Source organism: Rutidosis leptorrhynchoides, chromosome 8, assembly GCF_046630445.1.
Source record: "Rutidosis leptorrhynchoides isolate AG116_Rl617_1_P2 chromosome 8, CSIRO_AGI_Rlap_v1, whole genome shotgun sequence".
Taxonomy (NCBI): domain Eukaryota; kingdom Viridiplantae; phylum Streptophyta; class Magnoliopsida; order Asterales; family Asteraceae; genus Rutidosis; species Rutidosis leptorrhynchoides.
The window spans coordinates 95,994,472-96,006,961 of NC_092340.1; the positions used below are offsets into that span (position 1 = coordinate 95,994,472).

The 12,490-nt window shown below is 30.7% G+C and overlaps 1 protein-coding gene and 1 non-coding gene across 2 annotated transcripts in view; one reads left to right on the plus strand and one right to left on the minus strand.

Moving 5' to 3' along the window:
• Positions 1-12,490, plus strand: part of LOC139861281 (SNF1-related protein kinase catalytic subunit alpha KIN10-like) — a 66,347-nt gene that overhangs the window by 14,185 nt on the left and 39,672 nt on the right. The window lies entirely within an intron of this gene.
• Positions 8,817-8,923, minus strand: LOC139865185 (small nucleolar RNA R71). Its single transcript, XR_011764705.1, has one exon. It is a non-coding gene; the product is annotated as a small nucleolar RNA R71 (small nucleolar RNA).

Consider the following 12,490-nt stretch of genomic DNA (forward strand, 5'->3'; position numbering starts at 1 on the left):
AGCATGACTTACTGTAATATAATCACGTTGATCAAGTGTCATTATATTATACTAACTCATGCATCAGTTCCCAACATTACTTCAATAACATTCATATTTTAAGCTCGAAAGTTTACAGAATACAGAAACTAACAGTTTCTATATGATGTAATACTGATAGTACGAAGAGATTAATGATTTCAGATAAGAATAGTTATAAAAATATCTTCAGAAATATGGAGGATATTTATAATGAAAAATACGATGATATCTTGGAATTTCTAATATCGAAGGATGGTGAAGAAAATTTGTCCGCAAGAGTTTGGAGTCAGAAGCAAGGAATTCGCTAAAGATTTCATCAGAAACAGAATCATCAGGATTCTTAATGTACAAGTTTAGTCCTTGTGATTTGTTCAGAGACTCCTTCGTAGTTTGCTCAATCAGTTTTTCAGTTTCAAACTTTTTCTGAGCTTTGCCAACATACAATTTTTTTATCATCAACTTTTGGCTGTTGAGGTCGTTTACAGTTTTTGTTGCTTCATTCAACTTTTCAAAATTCAGAGTATTAATTCGCAGACTGGGTGCTTTTCAGAATTTCGAAATTGAAGATCATAATTTTAGGAGATAGATGTTATATGTATACATATAACTGTTGATGTAGAAACGTCGCGTGATTCTTACTACTAACTGCTGATTCCCGGTAATTGGTATCGCAATTCTCGTTACAAGATGTCGATGAGTATATGATTGGGTTTTAATGAATATAATGATCCTTCGGAAAGTCAAAGATCACTGAAGTTATCGGTAAGTTTACTGCTAATGTGGTGGATTATAAACGGTTCCCCGGTAATGATGATGACATGCAAACTTATATATCGAGGTTATAATAAGACTAATTCGAATGGAAGTCGAAATTGATTTGCTGAAGCTATGACAAAATTGGATAATTGGAAAAAGGGGTTGAAATGTTATTTTCGGTAATAACAATGCCAAAGGAGCTAGAACAGACACGTGTTAAACGTTTTCACAGGTTCCGAGTGTTTTCAGGTGCATAACTATATGCATCGATCTTTTCTTCCGTAGATGAAGTGCGGTTGGTTTATCCTCTCGATTGAGGTGTTTTCAAGAATCATGAAATGTTTGAACGCAGATTATAATCGTCAAGATACAAATGAGGTTTAAGATGAAATCAAGTTGCAAACTTGAAGAATTGTTTAGTTTCATATGTTATAAACAATATTTTAATTCATTTTAATTGTCCAATGTTGGCAGTCCATAGTTGATAGTCCACAGTTAGCAATTCAATAATTCATATATAATATTCAAATTAATTAATAAGTATCGTGACCCGTGTACATGTCTCAGACTCGATCACAACTCAAATTATATATATTATTGTAGAATCAACATCAACCCTGTATAGAGAACTCGTTCATTACTGCATATAGAGTGTCTATGGTTATTCCACATAATATATATAAATGCATCGATATGATATGTCAAAACCTTGTATACGTGTCCCGATATTTAAAGTGCGTAAATAATAAATAACAGAAATTAAATAACTATAAATAACATTGCGAGAATGTAAATTGCGATAATTAAATTGCGATAAATAAATTGTAATCAGTTAGCTAGGAACAATTAGCTAGGAACAGTTAGCGTGAATTCTTAACAAAATTTCTCATAGTTAATTTGTTTGTTTCTAACAAATTTTATTTTGTCAAATGTTTTCTTCATTATGCCACTTGTTGGATTCTGATAGGTCAAAATCCAATTATGAAATTGAATGAAAATAATTATTCTGTGGTGAACGGATACGTATATCGGTGGTTGTAAGTAGGATAGTAAATGATCGTTGAATTAAAGTCGAAGAATGTACAATGTAACTTATTAATGTGAAATCTAAATATTCCTCGGGTATTACCTACCCGTTAAAATATTTTCACCATTAACAATCTGTACAAAAGAATTTTTAATTACAATCTTTATGAAAACATATATACATATATATTTTCTTCAGATGTAATTATGGATTTAATGATTTAATATAACATTAACTCATTTGATTTACCGTTAGAACTAGAATACATAATCTCTAAAATATTAGAGATTACATAATCATCATGAAGAACGAAGATAATTGATGTAGAACGATACGTAGAGCGATGATTATACTCGAGGTACAGAATGAGATGTTGAGGCATAGATTGTTGATGGTACTGGTGATGTTACTGATGGTATTGTTGGTGCCGGTGATGTTGTTGAAGCTGGTAAATTTTGCACCATATTCACCAAATTGATTACTCGAGTGCGAAGTTCGTTGACTTATTCTATTATTCCGGGATGATTGGGGGTTGGAACGAGCGGATGAATAAGATTCAGAAATTGAGATAGTATATAATCATGGCGGGATATCCAGGAAATGAGGGTGAATATGGTGTTTCGAATTGGTTCGCCGGTGAGTGCTTCAGGTTCTTTGCCAAGAGGTAAATTCAGTTGGTGAAAAGGATTGACTTATTCTCATCTTCATTGATTAAATCGACTACGAACTCATCAGATGAATTGGGGATGAATGATTGGCTGATTCATTCTGGTGACACTTCTTCCGGAGCTTAGGTGAACGTTCATGTCGAAATAGTTGTCGGAATAACTATCGAAATAGCTATCGGAATCTGAGGGACTCGATCTGATTGAGGGATTCATCTCGTACGATCAGATGAAGGATTTTCGATAAGAAATAGATTATAGGATATAGATTATTACCCTGCAATACATAATTTACATATGCATATATAATACTAAAATCCCATAAGTTACGAAAGAATCTACGGAATCTGTCAGACAAAGGTAACGATAACAGATACGCTAAGATGTGAATTAGCAGATACGCTAAGATATGAATTTGGTCTATACACTATTCATGCAATCATTGCAGTATGATGTGTCTAGACTAAAAGTGATAAACATGTAATTTTTCGACAAAAATGATAAACAAAACTTTTGACATGCAGACACGGTCGAAGTCCAGACTCACTAATGCATCCTAACAACTACTAGTTAGACATACTAATGCAAGACCTGGTTCGCTAAGACCACCGCTCTGATACCAACTGTAGAGACCCGTCCTAATCCATCCAGACGAAGTCCATATCGATTATAAACGATTCACAACAGTTGATTACATCGCGAGGTACTTGACCTCTATATGATACATTTTACAAACATTGCATTCGTTTTTGAAAAGATAATCTTTCATTACATCTAAGGTTGACGACATGCATACCATTTCATAATATATGTTACTATAATTGACTTAATAATAATCTTGATGAACTCAACGACTCGAATGCAACGTCTTTTGAAATATGTCATGAATGACTCCAATTAATATCTCTAAGATGAGCAAAAGCACAGCAGAAGATTTCTTTCATACCTGAGAATAAACATGTTTTAAAGTGTCAACCAAAAGGTTGGTGAGTTCATTAGTTTATCATAAACAAACATTTCATAACTTTAATAGACCACAAGATTTCATATTTCCAATTCTCATAAATAAACGTCCCATGCATAGAGACAAAAATATCATTCATATGGATTGAACACCTGGTAACCGACATTAACAATATGCATATAAGAATATCCCCTATCATTCCGGGACACCCTTCGGATATGATTTAAATTTTGAAATACTAAAGCATCCGATACTTTGGATGGGGTTTGTTAGGCCCAATAGATCTATCTTTAGGATTCGCATCAATTAGGGTGTCTGTTCCCTAATTCTTAGATTACCAGACTTAATAAAAAGGGGCATATTCAATTTCGATAATTCAACCATAGAATGTAGTTTCACGTACTTGTGTCTATTTTGTAAATCATTTATAAAAGCAGTGCATGTATTCTCAGTCCCAAAAATATATATTGCAAAAGCATTTAAAAAGGGAGTAATGAAACTCACAGTACTGTATTTTGTAGTAAAAATACATATGACGACATTTGAACAAGTATAGGGTTGGCCTCAGATTCACGAACCTATATCATTTGTATATTCATTAATATATATATATATAAGTAATCGAATAAATATTTTTATTATATTTTAATTTATATATTATGTATAGTTGATTTGTATAGTAATATTAATATGTCCATATTTATATATAGGTAATTATTTAGTGTTACATTTAAAGTCGATAGTTTGTCATTTGTAAATATTTATATAAATAATCTTAATAAATTTGATATATATAGTTATATGAAGTTTTATTATAATTATAGTATGTAAAGAGTATATTTATGTATAAAATATGTATCTATTTGAAAAGATAGTTTTTTTGATAAAAATAATAATTTATTAATTATAATAATAACTTTATTAATAATAATGCTAATAACTGTAGTTTTTAAATGAAACGAAAAGTTTGATAATAATAATAACGAAAATAATACTGTTGATAAAAAACATACATAATACTTATTTTTCATAATAATAATAACAACAATCCTTTTTATTATTAATGTTAGTATTTATAATGATACTACATAATGATATTAATAGTAAGGATAATAATGTTAGTAATAACAATATTAAATAATAAAAACCCTAATTGTAATTGTAACTATAATACTTATTTTAATAATTACAATTATAATAACTCTTAATGTGATTAATAATAATAATACTTCTAACATTTTAGAAGTAACAACAATTATCATAAAAATAATAACCACAACTAATAATAATGATAATAACAATATTAATAATAATAATAATAATAATAATAATAATAATAATAATAATAATAATAATAATAATAATAATAATAATAATAATAATAATAATAAAAATGGTGATAACTACCTTAATAGCTTCCTTAAAAAAAAGGCCATGAACTGGACTCGAACATGTGACCTCCCGCTAAACCCACACCTCTCATAACCATTCTTCTTTTTCTGTTTATCAATTATAATACAAACCCCTTATCTATTTATATAACTCGTTTTCACCAGGGAGTATTAAATGGGTCTCGGCCCAATAATAGAAGCATGGCCCAACTATAAGCAGAAGCCCAATCAGGAAAGGAGAAGCCCAAATGTAAGTTGTTTATGGATTACAAAAAAAATTAAGGCTGCAGCAGCCTAGATTCATATCGCAGACCCCTCATTAATCAACACCACTCCTAACCCACTGATCTAACTCGCTTTTTCTGATTTATAACACCACTGAAATTATTAAACTCGTATAATTATGCCTTCCTTCTCCTACAATCTGTCGACCAGAGGATGTAATCCTCATACTTACAGTGAAATAAAAAAAATAACTTAGGACTTGTGACTATAAAGAAACGTTCAATTATTTGATTTAAATTAACAAACAAAAAATAAATAAATAAAACAGACCATAGTCTGTGTTGTACCGAGAGGGAAAAAAAATATAACTTCAATTTTGATTTTTGAATTCCATATGTTTTTAGCCCAAACTTATAACATGAATTATACTCTAAATCCTGATTAGAAAGTTTCTGGATCATTAATTTAATTATAACCTCCAAAACAACAATGAATTTCTCAATGAACGAAAAGTTTGACTTTTTAGAAATTAATCTTTGACTCGTAAATTCTAAATTTATAGAAGGAATTGGAATATGGAAACTTACACATAGATCGAACAGTTGATTCCTAACCCGATGACATTTATAGAATCTGAAATTTCATTTGAATTTATGATTTTGGAATTTTGAGTCAATAGCAGGGTCGAATGGTTCTTCCTTTTGTTTTCTGTTTTTTTTTCGAACTGTTAGAGAACATATGATCATATAATGTTGATAATCAAATAATAGGAGCAGTAATCGAATTGTTCATTAGTGATAAAGGTCGACAGAAGTTGGATTCGTATACAGGATAGGGATAGATAACAACTAGATTTTTAATTGATTTATATATATTCAGTAATTTTATTACTAATTTAAGACTATAAATACATTATTAATAATAATATTACAATGTTAAAAAAAATAACACTGTTAATAATAATATTAATATTTAGAATAATGATAATAACTTTTTAATAATAGAGATGTTAACAATGATGTTAATTATAATAATACTAATAACAATAATAATATTAGTAATACATTACTATAACAATTTATATATATATATCAAATTTATATCTATCGCTTATATATATTTAAAATAATATTAATAATGCTAGTATTGATATCGAAAATAATGATGATATTATTATACAACTATATTTACCTTTATATCATATATGTATTATTACTTATATTATATAATAACTTTTATTGAGTAATTATTATTTATACATTTTATATATATATCACAATATACTAATATTTATACATAGAAATTATATATATATTTACATACAGCTTCATTTTAAATAATAACTTTTTATCTTGTGTAATATTTTACATAATTAACTCAATTGACTGAATTGTATTTTAATATTTCAATTTATTATATAAACTTATATATATATATATATATATATATATATATATATATATATATATATATATTACATATTTATTTACAAGTTAATCGTTCGTGAATCGTCGGAGATGGTCAAAGTCAAATGCATTCATAGAAATAGTTCAAACATTATGAGACTCAGTTCAATAGACTTTGCTTATCGTGTCGAAATCATATAAGATTAAGTTTAAATTTGGTCAAAAATTCCCGGGTCATCACATGTAGCAAGGTTTAGTTATATCAATTCAATTAATAAATAAATAACTTGTGTAAAATTGTATCGTATTTAATAGTATTTTGTAGTAAAATATAATCTATTTTGTACTACATCTCGCACGCATCAAGTATTTTTGGCGCCGCTGCCGGGAAAGCCATAGAACGCTATAATAAAAAAATTTAGTTTTTAAGCTATTTTTGTAAAAATATATTTACATAAGTTTTAAATATTAAAAACAAAAATATAAAAACAAGAAAAAGAAAAATATATATATCTATATTTTTAAAGTTTAGTTAAATTAAAAAAAGTTTATATTCTTATTTATTGTTAAAATTTATAAAAAATAATAAGTAAATTTTTTTTAATTTATAAGTTTTATTTAAATTATTTTATTTCTATAAATTAAAAATCAGAAAAAAATAAATTAAAAGTATGCGGGCCGAGTACTGTAGCAGCCCAATCAATCCGGCCTGGTAACCAACTCCATGCGAACGCATGGAATTCGATCACAAACCTCATGCGATCGCATGAAGTGATGTGCCAGACCTGGTACCTCTGACGTACGAATTAGGGTTAGGGTTTAATAATAATTATTATTAATTAATTAGTAATTAGGGTTTAGTTTTTTAATATTTAGTTTAGTTTTAGTTTTTCATTTTGTATTTTTAAGTTTTATATAGTTTTATTAATATATAAATTAATATTTTTATAAAATAATAATATAAAAATAATATTTTTATAAAAATAAGTAATTTTATCATTTTTTATATCTTTTTATAAATTGTCTATTTTAATCTTTTAATTCGTAATTTGTAATTTATCGTTCGTAACTAATTTTAAGCTTAGTATTTTGCCATAGTATTTCTAGATATTTAAGGTTTTGCCGTAAAATCCCTTAAGTGCTTTTTCTTTAGAATAAGATTTAGATGCTTTAGAATTTTACGATATCGCTTATCACTTTAATATTTAATAGATTAAAAGTGCCTTTTTAAGTAATTGCCGTTTTCCGTTTAGAATTTCTTTAAGCTTTAATACCTTTAGACGCAATTTTTAGTCTTTAGTTTCTAGACTTTTAAGTTTCGACGCTTTACTTTCTTATTATTATTTTTTGACCTTTTATTTTTCGACGTTTTTCGACGCACTCTTTTTCTTTCTCATTTCTACGCTCTAGTTTTTAGGACATAGAATTTTCTTTATTTTCTTTAAATTTCGACGAAAACTATTTTAAGTGGTTAAATTGATAGACATCTAAAATTTTCTGGTTCGTAGTAATAGTCGGATTTGTTAGTGGCGAGTTGTGAAGGGTCCTGGCTACCTGCTACATCTATTGGCTATTCGAAACGTGGGCAAAATCAGAAAACTCTATTAATTTGATAACTTTAACAATTTTTATCTTTATAACTAATAGGATATTCAGTGAATGCACCGAGCAAAACGTTCATCACCTTTCATACGTTCACCACCTGTAACTCGATCAAGACATCTAGCCAATATCGTCGCCGTTGATTTTTCTTTAGAATCATCGTCAAGTTGACCAAGTACTCCAATTCAAATTTCCGATAATCCATTTTTTGAACCCGACCTCACAATTGAGAACCCGGAGGATATTCAAGGACAATTCAGAGATCCTGAACCACTAATCATTCCTCCTAAACCACAAATCATTCAACCAGAGATTGTCGAGGAAGAAACCATTAAATCAGAATCCTCTAGTGATTCAGATTCAACAAATTCAATCATGGAAAGTCAGGAACCTCTAAGTATGGAAGATCGAATGAGAGCTACACGCACGGGTCAAGGTCATGCCATTACTCAACCAGACATTAATGCACCAGATTATGAAATCAAAGGATAAATCCTACACATGGTAACTAATCAATGCCAATTTAGTGGTACGTCAAAAGAAGATCCAAACGAACATCTTCGAACCTTTAATAGGATTTGTACTCTATTTAAAATCAGAGAAGTTGAGGATGAACATATCTATTTCATGTTATTTTCCTGGACTTTAAAGGGAGAAGCCAAAGATTGGTTAGAATCGTTACCTGAAGGGGCAATTGACACATGGGATGTTTTAGTTAAGAAATTTCTTAAAAGAATCTTTTCGGCATCTAAAGCCGTGAGACTTCAAGGAGAAATTGTTACGTTCACGCAAAAGCCAAATGAAACTCTATATGAGGCGTGGACAAGATTCAGAAAGTTGTTGAGAGGATGTCCTCAACATGGTTTAGACACTTATCAAATAGTGCAAATATTCTACCAAGGATGCGATGTTGCTACAAGAAAAGACATCGACACAGCAGCTGGTGGATCCATTATGAAGAAAACTGCAACTGAAGCTCAAAAAATTATTGATAACACATCATCCCACTCACATGAGTGGCATCAAGAAAAAGATATCTTCCGTTCATCTAAAGCGGCTAGAGCCGATTCTAGCCATGACTTTGATTCCATTTCCGCAAAGCTAGATGCTTTCGAGAGACGAATAGAAAAGATGACTAAAGATATTCACGCAATACAAATTATTTGTGAGCAGTGTGGAGGACCACATTTGACAAAAGATTGTCTTAGTATTGAACAAACAATGGAACAAAGAGAGAATGTTTCATACATGAACCAAAGTCCTGGAAATAATTATCAGAATAATTATCAACCGCCAAGACTAAACTATAATCAAAATCAGAATTATAACCGAAATGTTCTATACAACAACCAACAAGGTCCTAGCAATCAACAAGTATCTAACAATACTTACAACCAGCAAAGATCTATTTTTCCAAATAAACCACCACAAACCGATGATAAAAAGCCAAATTTAGAAGATATGATGTCAAAGCTAGTTGAATCTCAAACGCAATTTTTCACATCTCAGAAAAAAACTAATGAACAAAATGCTCAAGCATTTAGAAATCAACAAGCTTCTATTTAAAATCTGAAACAAGAAGTGAGCAACCTAGCAAGGTTGATAGGTGAAAGAAAACCGGGGAGTCTACCTAGCGATACAAATGCTAACCCCCAAAATGAAACAGCTAAAGCCATTACCACAAGAAGTGGTATTACACTTAAACCACCTAAAATACCTGTAAATTCTGATGACTCTATTCCTACTACACAGGCACCACAGCCTGAGCAAGAGAAGGAAACAGAACCGGTAGTTAAAAAGATTAATGAAGATAACACATTTAAGGCAAAGCCTTATGTTAAACCATACCAAACACCGCTTCCTTACCCGAGTAAAATGAGAAAAGAAAGACTTGAAGCCGAGCAATCCAAATTTTTGGATATGTTTAAACAAATAAATGTCAATCTTCCTTTCATTGATGTGATATCAGGAATGCCAAGATATGCTAAATTCTTGAAAGATCTAATCACAAATAGAAGAAAAATGGAAGAACTCTCGGTTGTTACTGATATTGCTCAATAACATCATATATATCTATCGCAATATCGTGTAAAATGCTCTAGAATCGAGGATAATGAAGGCGTTTCTACAAGTAATAATCCAAGATGCGCAAATTTGTATCGGAAGAGTGATTTACAAAGAGTTTTGATGATTTATGATATTGGTTGATCCCGATACGAATTAAGGTCTATTTAGTGCTCTAAAATGGTAAAACAAAGCTTCCAAGGTGTTAGGCTTCGTCCAAATAAAAGAGGATTGAAAAGAAAGCGAAACAGTGGATTTCAGCATATCTGGACGCCGTCCGGGGTTATAGGACGCCGTCCAGCCTCTTGAAACAGGACGCCATCCTGGATTTGAAGACGCCGTCTAGCTCTTAAGGACGGGACGCCGTCCAGCCTTTTTGGACGCCGTCCCGTAGTAGGTTTCAGCCGACTTTTGTGCTTTTTACCTACTTTCTCCACTTTAAAACTACTGTTTTGAGGGACTGTTTCATAACTTACGAACCAGAGAGTACAGAGACGATTTTTAGGAGCAAAATTGGAGAACTCCAAGCTCTTGGAAGAGGCTCAACATCAAGACATCAAAGATCAAAACCTTCATCATCCAAGAACTCCTTGTTCTTGTAGGTTATTCCTTGTTCTAAAACAATGATTTCAGTTGTTAATCTGATTGTTATGTTGTCTGTTACCATGATTGTTGGCTAGTTTCTATAATGTTTGTCTAGATTAATAACCAAGGTATTGGATGTAATCTTATTGATTGAATGTATTATGTGTGATAGATTAAAGCTTGAATTAAGAACCATGCTTATTGCTGTTAAAATCATTTGTATCTAGTTAATTGATATGTTGTTGATAAAGAGAACTCTTGTTGATGTATCATATTGATTTACAATCAACTTGTCTTAGATTGATTGTTTACTAAACCGGACCAAGGGGGTAAACTAGATTAAAATGGTTAAACAAAATAGGAATGAATTGTGTAGAGCGAACGCAAAGACAATTATTATTCAAGTCTTTGATCTAGCTAATCAACTAGTCACAAACGAAAAGGTCTAAGTAATAGGGAACCCTCACTTAGTAATTCTAGTTTGAGTACTCGCTAAAGAGAACTCTTGGCGGGTTGATTTAGGTGATTAGCATGCTTATAATAGTTATTTGATTACAAATACAAGAACCATAGTGAAAAGGGAACCCTTGATCTTGTGATTGTGTTTGCGTGTTTATTCAAGAGAACTCTTAGTGAACCTATTAGATAACTTACACACATAATTATTCAATCAGGCCTTAATATCAAAACTTACATCCAATACCGAGGGTAAAATATCTAGATGAACATTTCATCTCTTTGATTTAAATTAAAACTATCTTACTTGCTTTCTTTGCATTTATTTTCATCTTATAAATTTAAAAGACCAAAAATATTGTTTTTACATTTAACCTTCTCTGATTTGGCTAAATCGTTAAATGGCCACCAAAACATAAAACTTGTACCTTTAAGTTTCATTTACTTAGTTAATCATAATATAGTTTATAATTCTAGTTTGGCTAATACAACTGTCCTTGGAACGATACACGGAACTAAACCAGTTACTATACTACTACACGATCGGGTACACTGCCCGTTAGTGTGTAGAAATCTTTAATCGGTATTTTTCCATATTATTTTATACGACAATTTATACGACACTTCTTGCACATCAAGTTTTTGGCGTCGCTGCCGGGGACAGTTTTGTGTCAAAATAGAATTATTAACTAATTTGTGATTAAGTAGTTTCTTAATTATTTTTAAATTATTAATAGTCTTTGATTTTAATTTTGTAGAATCGGTATGTTTAATAGTTTTTGTTAGTTATGTGATTGACAGATTATAGGTTGCATATGCCACATACCCGAAATTCAGATTCTCCATTGCTTACACCACTTACAGAACCTGATAGAAAGCTTGGTAGAATTCCAAAAGAAGTACTTGACATTTTTGAATCTTAATCAAAGCAAGAAACCTTTGATTCAAAATCAAGTAAAACCAAGCCTCGATATTCAGACTTTGGTAAACCCGTTCAACCTCCAAATTTTGAAATGGAAGGAGAAAGACCGTTGGTACCGCGCCAATCAATGGCAGCAAGGATGAAAGCAACCCGGACCGGACAAGGTAGTGCTATTACTCCGCCTACTGGTGAGGTAGCTTTTGAAATTAAAGGACCTATTCTTCAAATGATTAATAACAGGTGCCAATTTGGTGGTGGTCCAAATGAAGATGCAAATGAACATATTCGTCTCTTTCAAGAGATATGTCTTCTTTTCAAACTTAAACCAAAAACTGACCAGGCCATATTTTTAAGCCTTTTCCCATGGACACTTCATGGGGAAGCACGAAGTTGGTTAGATTCATTA